Source organism: Anastrepha obliqua, chromosome 5 (assembly GCF_027943255.1).
Source record: "Anastrepha obliqua isolate idAnaObli1 chromosome 5, idAnaObli1_1.0, whole genome shotgun sequence".
Classification (NCBI taxonomy): Eukaryota; Metazoa; Arthropoda; class Insecta; order Diptera; family Tephritidae; genus Anastrepha; species Anastrepha obliqua.
In genome coordinates, this window is record NC_072896.1 from 125,523,224 (window position 1) to 125,535,615 (window position 12,392).

Here is a 12,392-nt window from a genome sequence, read left to right on the forward strand (position 1 = left end):
ACTTAGTATAAATTTAGAGTATTCTCAAAAAATGAGAGATAATAAAAATTGCATACGAAAAAAGCGAATCGCGCTAGCGGTTCATTGCCAAAAGTTTGTTGTCATCACAGTTCGGTCATTTTGGTTGCTTGCAAAAAATGTACGACATTAGCGACGCTGCTGTGGCATTGCTGCGGTAAACCGGAGCAGCCACGCGTACGATTTCCTTTACGTTAACCGCCACAACAACAACTTCGCACCCCCTGGCACTGCCCATTTCCGCTTCAGTTACATACGTGTGTATGTACGTATGTAGACACCGGATGTCAATGCTGACAGAGTCACTAAGAACGCTGCTGCTGTTGCTGCAGCTGCATTTTAACACACATACACACATCCATACCAACATTTACATACACATACACGTGTATATGCACTGCAGTGTGACGCTTTCGTTTTGCGGCAATAAATAAATTTTCTGCGCCACAGGAGCCTAGCAAAGCCAAACATTAAGGCACATGACGCCAAGCGCTAGGAAATACTCGTAAGCAGATGAGCAGCGGTCGAAAGCGGGCGTTGAGGGGTATCAACAATGAAATTCGGTGGAAAGTGGCCATTTTTGGCGGCAACTTAACATTTTGGCTAAAGTTGTTGAGCTGAAACAACAACAAATGTAAAAAAGAAAATGACAGAAAATTGGAATCAAACAGAGCACTTCGACTCGGGCACAAATTTACTCTTACATGCTTGCATACATACATACATGCATAAGTTCATACATACATATATACAAACACACATACGTAAAAGTGATTGTATGAAAAATAAAAGCAGACTAAACTGCACGGCAGACTGTGGAGGGCAGACGTTAGGCGACAACCGTCAGGCGACACTAGTAGAGCGCAGAGCGGTTAGCAACTGTATTGACATACGAAGCTGCATACATAAATACATATATATACATATATATACATACATATGCATTTAGCTATTTTTGCGGATTGGCACTTGCACAACCAACACTGCGATGGTGCAATTTTTTGGTCTTCCTTCAATGATTTTTTTTCGGTTTTTGGTATTGTTTTTTTGCTTTGTAAATTAAAAATATTTCACGCCAAACAAATTATTATTAAATCAACATTTTAGTTTATGGCACTATGGCCAACTTGACATTGCCAATGCTGTTTGTGCCTCCGCATTTAAAACGCCTGCTGCTGCTGGGCGGAGTCAGTTGCCTCTGAAGCCACGAACAAACAACAACCAACTGGCATTTGAGGCCACCAGTCAAAAAACGTTAGTTCTCGTATTACATTTTTATGAAAAAATAGAAAATTAAAAATGAATTGAAAAGTCACTTAATAATTAAACGCCAAGCAGCAGTGAAAAATTTGTGCAAATAAATAACAAGGACACCTTCAGGAGCGTGAAGTTTTTTAACAAGTGCGTGCGTGTCTGCTGCAGCGCGTGCTTTTACATGCCTCGCTTCGTAATTGCGCGCATTTGGTGCAACTGATTAACACAACAACAACATCTACCAAAGAAAAAAAGGTGGAGCATTTTTATAGAAATTAACGTGCCTGCCGCTACGTTCTTTCACATATTTTCATTGAAATGTTGTTGCTGTGCAGCTAGTGTGCGCGAGTGAAAATTCAAATAACCTGCCCGTGCAGTAATTTTTTGTGTAACGCACTTGCACGTGGATAAGCCTATTGCGTTTGTGCTTGTGGGTATCCTCTCTGTGTTCAGTTCCAAAGAAGGTGTATTGCGAGTAGGAACGCAAGGTGCGAGGGGAACGTACAAAGAAGCAATTATTTTATAATAATCTGTTTGCCTTTCGTTCCTAATTAAATTTACAAAATTTGTTTAATACTCGAATACATACAATTTTTGAATGATTTTTCAGTGCGCGGAAAGACCTTAAAGAATGTACATAAAATATTAACAACTATTATTATAATAGAAATGGGCGTATCAGCGTCCACTTTTCAAAGTATTTTTTTCGTTATATTTCTGTTCTTGGTTTTATTATTTATACCAAATTTGAGGAATTTTGCTTGGTTTATAACAGAGATATATATTTTTTATTGGTTTTTGAGAACTACCGTTATATGGCAGGTGGGCTTAGTTGTCGACCGATTTCGCCCAGCTACCGTAGACAAGTTTCATTGAAATATATTAATTTTTGATCAAGTTATGGTGCGCCCGGGCGAGCGGACGGGCGGACATATTAACAGACATAGTAAAATCGATTTCACTCATCATTCTGAGTAATTTGGTGCATTCAAGGTGGCGCAAATTTTTTTGTTTTAAAGTGGAATATGCATACTTCATCTGGAGACCTTATCACAATTGTCACATAACTTGAATTGAACGTATCCAAAAAGTGCTATTAGCTTTGCTCTACGTTCCCTTCCTTTTCTTGATCTATGGACCCCCTTATACTATTCTAGATGCCGGCTCATCAATTTGAAACCTCTGCAGTCTCGACGATTTATTTTGTCTCTACCTTTCGTGTATGATATTATTCAAGGTGCTGTGGATTGCCACCCCCTTCTGGAGCGAATCTGGATTTATATTCCATTTAGAGTGATTCGTAATTTAGATTTTTTTTCATATTGGCTTTATAAGAACTCTGTATGCTAGGAATGCAGCCGCAATGAGAGCTGTGATCGAATGCTATACTATTCCCAAATCTATTGAGATTGAATTTGCTTCTTCTAAACACTCTTTCATTCAACTTCTTGATTATGCTTATAAATAATTTGATTTACTATGTTTTTTTATAATTTTTTCTACTGTTATTATAATATTATTATTCTGTATTTATTATTCTTTTATTTCTTAAAGCATCTGCTTTAGTTGGTAAACCAATTTTCTTTTGTTGACTTAATTTTTACTTAAAAAAAAAACAAAAAATAAATAAATAAATAAAATATTTTAGGTCCCAGCATAGATCGTTAAAAATCAAATAAAACTTTCCTTAAATCCCTCTATTATTTGCCTTGGGCACAGCAACATTTTACTTCTACTTCTGCAAGAATCGTAAATCAGCAATAACAATTAATTAGCGATATATCGACACATTAATTTTCGTTTTTATAGCGGCTAATTTGCAATAATGCCAATCAGTAGTCTCGCAACATATTTATGTACCTAGTAAATAAAATAAATAAATAAAAAATATGTAAATACGTAAGCATAATATGCAGAACAGATTACGTATACGCCCGGGAGTATGGACAGCAATTGAATTATTGAATTATTCGATTGGACCAATAGATACATATTTTTTTGCACTATAGAATATCGTTTTTATAAAGATTTTTTATCACAAATCAAAACAATGGCGAACCACCACATATTAAATAAAAAATACTTATACTCGTATTCTATAAATTATAAAAAACTGTCATTACTTTGAAGGTCACACATTGCTATTTGATTGTTGATTGGTTAACTGCATTGCCAGTTTTGCGTGCTACTACTAATAAAAATAAAACTATTGCACATATATATACATACTCACATCGTAGAAATTATTATTTACAAATCCAGTCGGGTGCAAATTCTACTGCAAACTTTTTCTTCCCCATTCGTACTTACTTCTGTTTTTCCTTTTTTATTTAACAATCTAATAACTTTGTGTTGAAGCCACTTGATTTTGTATTACTACATAATCTTAAGTACTAATATATATTTATTTATGTATTTATGTAAAAATTCTTATGCAAGCAAAATTTCCAATCACATCACGAAATTATTATAATATCCATTCAATTATACGACTATGTAGCGTTGATGCATATACTTGTGTATATTTGTATGCGCCTTCCATTCCGTTTGCGTGTTTATGCTTAGTTTCCAGGCCAAAGTAATCGATTTGCTGAAGAAAGCTGTCAGTCGACGTATCACCCGGGGCATATTAGTGGCAGCCAACATCTTTACCTTGTCGATTTACTATACTCAATCCTTTTCGCAAACTTTGGACGTATGCGTATACCGTTACTAGCGTGCTGCTTAGCAGTGGTGGTGCATTGTGTGGTGTCTGTGGTGTGGAAGGATCGAATGTTGATTACTTAAATAGCAAATGACGAAACTGTTTGGTGTTAAATCAATCAGTTCAAATCATTTTGATTTGCAAACATGAATAGCGAATTTGGTAGATGCTAAAATAGAAATGTGGTAGATGTGGAGAAGATATGTGAAGAACAATATGACACATCTGCTTCGATTTGAGGCGAGGGTCTTGATTTGGGCTTTACTTCATTCATTCAAGTCTTCTCCAAAGGGTGAATCGTTTTTGTGCGAGTATCTTTTATGATAGAAATTCTCTCGTATGTGTATCATTGAGCTCAGTTAGAAAATTTATCTATGATACTTATGTAACTTGAATGTTGCATTCTATCTGATAGGCTCAACCGCATTCAGCTCCTATATAATGAAAACACCCGCTTAGGAATTTATACCAATAACAGACTTTTACATTACAATTTTCTCTTAACAAATTTATTAGAACTAGATTCCTGGTGGTAGTATCTAAAAATAATCGATATAACTAGCAGAGCCGGCCAAAAAATATTCCTCGTATTAGTTAACTATCCGTTCGTCCTTCAATTTACTTGAATTTCACAATTTTGCAGAGTAGTAAAAACAGCGCGCGTTTAATTTGTTTAATTTCATTCGGCCTTTCATTTTTTTAAATATTATTTTCAGTAAAATTAGCTCAATACCGACATTTCTATAAAATATTATTATATTAAAGGCAAGTCGTGTCAAAATAATTTGTAAAAAGGAGAATAGAGAGAAAGAAGAGAAAATGTTTTCAGTGCTTCCATGCAGAATAAATTGTGAATATAGAGCTAAAATTTCAAGACGATCGGTCATTCGGCCATCGGTTTAAGTTATAAGTACTTCCTAGTTGCAAAATGTAGTTTTCAGAAAAGCGACTTTAAATTTTTTGGTGCGCTTGGGTGAATGAGAAAGGCTGTATAAAACTTCAAAATACATATATTTATAAATTTTTCCCACTTTAATACTTTCAGTACGCCAATTTCAAGGCCATAAGGCACCTTTAAGCAAACAAAACAGATATTTAGAAATCTTCACAGTGAAAAACTCCCATAATTTAATTAATTTTTACATTATAAATTTCAGTTTGCTTTATAAAGAAAAAAAGGGGCAAACAAGGGAAACCACATTTATGTACGTCGTACTTGCCGAAAGTACATACTTGATATATTATTTTACTACCATTGTATTTAACAACGCAAAAGCTGATTGTGGTCATTATTTTTATATCTGAATCTCTTTTTGTGGCCGATAATAAAGAAACTTTGTGGACATGCAGTGCTTTGCTAACAAAAGGATATTGTGGGCGGCAATCGCCTCAATTTGTTTACGCCACACAAAGAGCGAGCAAAGCAAGACATAGTCAAACAAAGGAGAAACTACCAAAGAAGAAAATCACATAAAAACCACAATAAAGTGTTGTAAATAGTACGCAAATAGGCAAACTATTAATGTGGTAAAACAAAAATGTACTCAACAACAATGTTGAACAATGGTATTGTACAAAAGCAAAAAGAAAATTTGTTCTGTTCTTTGAGCACAAACCATCAAAGAAAACCGCAAAAACCAGTAGTAAAAACTAAAACTAAATTTCTGCTAAGAAGCTGGTAATTATGCGCCACCTTTCATTAAATCATCTATACATTTACTTTAATTTGCATTTATATTCGGATACAAAAAGACGTGAATATCTGGAAGTAGATACTATAATGCCCCAGCGCCAAGCATCCAACACAATCCAGGCTACTGAATCTTTCACTGCAAGCTCTGAGTTCGTCATTAGCATGGGGAAATTCCTTATCAGCAAATCTTCAATTTAGTACTCGAAAAAAGCTCCTCTAAAATTTGCGCTTTCTCATTTCATTAAAATTCTCTGATATAAACTATAAAATTTCTATTTTGTAATCAGGCTTTCTTGAAGTTTTAGTTATAATAATACACCGCGTGATATTTGTATCAGATAAGCCATGCGATTAGGATTTTCTAAGATAACTTTTTTCACAAATAGATCCTAAGACATTCAAATAATTTATGCGGTATTTGTTCTAATTATTCTTATCAGCTCTGTTGAGCTAATTAATATCTCTGGTTACAAGCATTAGCCGTACAGGTCGATGAACATATTTTATAAGTAGATAAAAATAATACTAAACATTAGGATGGTTCGGAACAATATATATTTTTTTTAATATTAAAAATTAAGTTGTCAACTTTTTTGGCCAAGAAAAAAATATCTTGTTAAGTATTTAAGGATACCTGTAAATACCTGTAAACGGCCATATTTTCCCTGATTTTCATTAAAATTATTTAAAATGAAGAAGTCAATATATTTTTTTCAAAATTGGCATACAGTTTATTTATACATTAAAATAATATAAATTTTTTTTTATTTTAATAATTTAAAATGGCGGATGTACACTACATTCTTCCAGGAAGGTCGCAGCGGGGCTTCTCAATCGCGGGCATTGTAGCTCCGGCGTCAGTGAACTGAATACAAAAAACCAAAAATTTTTTTGTGTATTAATGTCATAATTTCTAAATGAATTAAAAATAAATGGAAAAAAATCGCGGAATAAAATGCTTAAAAATAAAAAAAAATTGGGGCGAATTTTCCTACTATTTTTCTTTTTATTTTTTCGAAAAATTTTCGAAAAATTCTAAATTCACATAGAAAGTAATATCATAAAAAAGATGTGTGGAAAATTTCAGGGAGATCGGTCAATAACTTTTCAAGTTATCGTGTACGCCAATTCGAAAAATATTTTTGAGAAAAACGCGTCTAAAGTTTGAATACATAACTACACCTTTCCCAGTGCTCGAACGCAAAGAATAGAGTCATCACAGTTGACGATCTATAATATAAGAAATACTTAAATTTACGTTCTACAAATTTTTTGACCTATTCTTCAAGGATTACATTAACATTTTATGCAAAAAATTTTTTTTTTCGAAATTTTACAGGTATCGGTCCCCTTAAGATAAAAATAGTACTAAAAATAAATTTGTTTTTCGGACCGCGCTTAGGTTTAATATTATTTTTATCTAAAATATTAAAAAAATATTTGTTTTTTCTTGGCCAAAAAATGGGATACCTAGCCTTTAATTTTTTTTATTTTATATTTATGCATGCCACCAGCGCTTTGAAAATAGCCACTGAATTCTCATGAGGATAATACAGTTACCTATAAATGTGGTATAAAATCGTCACTTTATTTAAACGCTTCTTTTAATTTCTCTTCATCACTGTTCGATAAATAATACTCCTGAATACTGTTGTAATTACGAAAAAAAAAAAAATAATTTAAACTATTTTCATAGAGACCCTAAGGTCTCAGTAAGAGCGCTTCAACTTTTGAACCTTTTTGAATAAAACACAAACGGTTTGACTTTTTTAACTAATTTTTTTTTTATTATCGAGTTTGAACATATACATTTAAGTATGAAATTCGATTTCTTTTGCATGACCACCGCGTGCACGTTTTACGAAGCCCAATCGTTGAACCCAATTTTCGAACACTCTTTTGCATAAATCGGCCGAAATTCCAGTAATTTCGCGTTCAATATTGGCTCTGAGCTCACAAATCGTCGCCGGCTTGTTACTGTAGACCAATGACTTTACATAACCCCAAAATGGGACCGTAAAATGGCCGTAATGCTCTTAAAGTAGTATCAACAGAACGATTATTTTCATAAAAAATTTCCACGATTTGCAATCGTTGCTCAAGTGTGTGGCGTTCAATGATGAAATGTATGCTAATGAAGTTTACAAATGACAAGAGAAAAATAAAAAATATTGCGTCGTTCACCCTCCCTATCGGAAAAAAGTTGAAGCGCACCTATTGAATAACCCTATATATGGGTATATATTGATAAATTAAAAAAGTAGGTATTTTAAACAATTTGTTGCTGATATATAATAACTGTTTTTTTTATCCCTATAGGATCCCTAAAAAATATAACTAGACTTTACTTTCCTTGGTTGAGAATACATCGTGAAGGGTCTTCCAAGAAATGCGTCTAGATTTTGTTTTAAAATATTATATATACAAATTTAGATTCCATTAAGTTTCACTATTTTTGTTCAAAATACGGCTCTTAACAATTACTGAAAAATGGCATGATTTATAATATATGTATGTCTAGCATGACACCTTAGCACGTCTACAGGCAAAATCCACTAAACTGTCGATTCATGAATGCCTAATTATTTAGAGCGCCGGGATAGCGATGTTAAAAATTGCCGCTCTATGGTGCAACCTCTTAAACTAAGTTTTAATAAATCCTTAGCTGAAGGAGTATTTATTGATGATTGGGCGCTGACTTCAATCACTCCAACTTACAAAAGCGGCAATAAGAGCGGTATTGTGAATTACAGACCAATTTCCAAATTATCTGCTGTATCTAAACTTTGTGAATGTGTTGTTAAAGACAAGTTATATTTTAGCGTAAAACGTATGATTAGTCCTAGACAACACGGTTTTGTAGTTGCAGGATCTACGTTATCTAACTTAACAGTTTTTGTTTGAAGATTGCCATGCAGGCTTCCAGAACGGATACCAAATTGACGCGATGTACCCGGATTTCTCTAAAGCCTTCGATAAAATCTCTCATACCGTTTTTAGTAACTAAATTGGCATGTCTCGGTTCTCATTCGACTTTCTTTAAAACTCAATCCTATTAAATGAAGATATGCAGTATTGCACTTATCGACGGGGTTTATTGCTACCTCTGGGTATTATTTTAGTACCTTTGTTATTTGTTTTGTATATTAATGATATCCGTCCGTGTTTTCCTTTTGCTCATTTTCTTCTCTATGCTGATGATCTAAAAGTTGATGCTGTAATGCTGTCCTTCAGTCTGAGCAGAATAATTTATTTTTCTGGTGCTTTATGAATCGTTTGTTCGCGCAAATTAGATTTTGCTGCTTTTATTTGGAGACCTTATCATGCAGTCCATATAAATAAAATGAAGAGGGTTCAAAAAATGTTTCTTTCTTTTCACTCAATTCATTCAATTCACTCAATTACTCAGACGCGAAACCATTATTCGAGTCTCGATGTCGATTGATTAGTATTTTTCCATTATGTGACAGAGGAACTCTTTAGGTAGTATTATGTATCTTTGATCACGTTAATGGCAAAATTGGCCATCCGGTTCTTCTAGAAAGAATACGGTTTATTGTTCCTTGCAGGAATTTTCGTCGTTTTAAGATTTTTCGCGTTAGGACATAATTTAATACATACCATATATAATATTAGGGTAGTAGTGCTAATGCGCCACTCGTTAGAATTGTCGACTCAGGTGGATGCTTACTTCCATCAAAAAAATTACGAATTTTGCGATGTGTTTTAAGAAAAATCGATCCCCCAATTTCATAATAAGTCTCAAAATTTTAAAGTTTTTTTTTTGTTCCGAAAAATTGAGCTTCTGTCTACTTGAAAAACTTCAAAAAAGGCATAAAAAACCTCCGTCTTGGAATTATTCACTACTGACATCAGGGCGTCACTTTTATTGGTTGTTTGACCGTCATCCTATTTGTTGTGTGCGTCTTGATGATGTTGCACAAATGATGCAAGCCGACTCCGAACGGCAGATATTTGTTATGGGAAGCCTTATCATGGCTGAAATACTCCTCCGCTAGGAAGATGCTTGGCCTCTGGGCCATATATTCTAGGGTACACTCCTGGAGGTTTGCCATTGTCTGCCGAGGAGCGACTGCAATTACAAAAAATGTGTTCTATAATTAGGTGCTTCGTATCAGGGGTTTCGAACCCGGGCACTTCCACGCATCAACCCATTTGGCAACGGCGACTATTATACATTTTTGTTCTATATAATATAATTCTTTCCTAAATCAACTCAGGCTTTTATTGATTGCAATAGATGGAATATTTGCTACTTTGCTACAAACCTCGGCTTTGTTCATAGTTCAGAAAGTTGAAGTGCTCGCAAAGCTGCCAACATCTCTTCCAATCGTAATGCATTTGTTTACCGTTTTTCTTTCCCACCGAAAGTTGGATATTTCTGGTGCGCACGTTTCCTATAATTTTTCACGAATTTCATATTCACCGGCAGTTATATCAGTTGAGTGGCTAAAAATGTGCTGGAATTACTTTTCAACTATCGCAAAAAAAAATTACAAATACCACAGTGAGAGTTCGGTGGCATGAAAAGACCGTGCCGAAGGAGCAAGTGGCAGTGGAAGTGGTTCGAGTAAATATCTATGCTTATTGAAGAGTGCGTTGCCATTTTCCATAAACCTCATCAATATGAATGATGACTGCTGGAAACGCTGGTAATTGTATGTTGGTGACACTCAGTTTTTTCATTCTTCCAGTAAACCAGATTCGCATTTGCGTGCAATCGAGTGTATTCTGCTTTGATACTCAGCGCGCGCTGCAAGCCATCATCAGAGTGGCTGACAGCTCAGCAGAAATATGTCATCAACATTTCAGTATTTCCCGTTCGCAGTTGTGTATGAAACATACGCGCACACACATACAGACTCGATGGCTTGGCACACTTTCACGTTGCATGTCATTTGTCATGCCCACTACTGCGTGCACAGATAAATAGTTATTCTTCGTTTAGTTACTATATTTATATGCATGTATGTGTACGTAGTAATAAAAGTAACGGATTACAAGAGGATGCAAAGATATTGCAAAACTTGCGTATGCTTTCAAAGAGAGAACTGAGCGAAGATACTTGTAGTTGTAGCTTTTGCTACTTAATTCTTTATTTAGAACAGTGCGGAAATTCACCCAAAAAGTAACCGCAAGCTTAGAGTCATAGCAGATTTTGTATATGTAAATATACAAATTTATAATAAAATAGCTTGGGTTGGGTTGAACTGGTAGACTTCCGCATAGATCGGTTCGCTCCATAGCAATACCAGATAAAGTTCGCTAGTTTTGTGGTTTGAATAGTCCACCCGCCTGATGCCTGTGGTGCCCTCAGATATTTTAAGCGTGCTTTGAATAAAGAAGGGCATCCACAAATGAGATGCTCTACAGTTTCCCTTGACGCATACTCCCTATATTTGCTGCATTCCTCCTTCTGCGAGGAATGTACGCATTGCTCTTGGAATGTACGCATCTTCATTAAAAAATCAATGAACTTTGTTACAGAAAAAAAGTGGAGAGGCAGATATGTTTATATCAGCAGCGACAGCAAAGCTGTGCTCATGGCCTTAGACGGCCTTCCAACCACTTCTGATGCTAACATGTGTCCGGGGACACGTGGGTATCGCGGGGTACGAGACCTCTGACTCTTTAGCTATAATGGCTAGCGTTCTGCCACCCCCTTATGCAGCAATCAAAGCCACGTTAATGCTACTTTAACCCACAAGCGAGTTTGGCAGGCTCAGAGAGGCAAAACTGATGCTACCTGTTATGTCCGACCGACTATCACAGATCCCCCTGTCATTAGGCAGAAGGCATTATAAGCAGCTGGTTGGACTGATAACTGACCAAAGGGGCGAAGAGATAGGCATCTCAGTCAGTGCACTCTGCCCAGCATATGGAGCAGAGGATGAGACGGCGGACCAATTTCTGTGCGTTTGCCCAGCCTTGAGGTCTTTGGTACTGACGTGCTAAAAAGCGACCACCTTGGCTCCTTGGCACCACGGAATCTACTCAGATTTCTTCAGAGGTCAGGTAAGATTTAAAGCAAATTGGAAAGGGTATGTCCTCCGCATTTGACAATGTATGGCAATGTCACTCGCATATAATAAAAGAAGTGGGTTGAAAATTAAGCGCTTATTTTTTTCTACACAAATACTTATTCAAGCATCAGTTTCGCTTCAAAATAAATGCCACCAACAGAGACTTCCTGTGGAATATGGCAGACAAACTCATACAGTTGTGTGCCCATAGTAGTGCTATGTTATGCAAGAAAAACGCTGATGCTAAAGCCGACATTTATTTGTTAGTTCCCGTGTGAGAATATTTGCAACCACAGATGCTTATGAAATACCTGCACATATTATGCATAGCCTACATTATGGCGTGTAAGCAAAAAAAAAAAAAAATGAAGGATCGAAAACTTGCAACTTATCAAATAACTATGATGAAGACAGATCAGCGGATTATGAATAGTGGACTGATTTTCAGTCAAGCAGTCAGACGAACTGACAAACTGCCCACGTAAATATGCGACCATACCCATGAACTGGCAAATAAGCGCTGCCCAAGTTGGCGTGCATGTGTTTGGTTTGGTCCGCCTGTGCTGACAAGTTATGTACAAATGAATGAGCAACGGAATAAATGAATACCCAGCTTCCTTGCCTTCCGTGTTGTTTGTGCAATTTACAGTGTAATTTTGTTGGCATTGCAGGCAGGAGT

At 35.6% G+C, this 12,392-nt stretch overlaps 1 protein-coding gene across 2 annotated transcripts in view; it reads left to right on the top strand.

Annotated features, from left to right (window-relative positions):
• Positions 1–1,204: 1,204 nt before the first annotated feature.
• LOC129248238 (calmodulin-lysine N-methyltransferase) overlaps positions 1,205–12,392 on the top strand; it is an 88,626-nt gene continuing 77,438 nt past the window's right edge. Inside the window, exon 1 of one of the 2 annotated variants that reach the window (XM_054887710.1) lies at positions 1,205–1,272. The gene's annotated coding sequence lies outside the window, so the exon portion shown is untranslated. Of the gene's footprint in view, positions 1,273–1,417; positions 1,528–12,392 lie in introns of those variants that run through there. The other variant, XM_054887712.1, reaches the window with a different exon arrangement.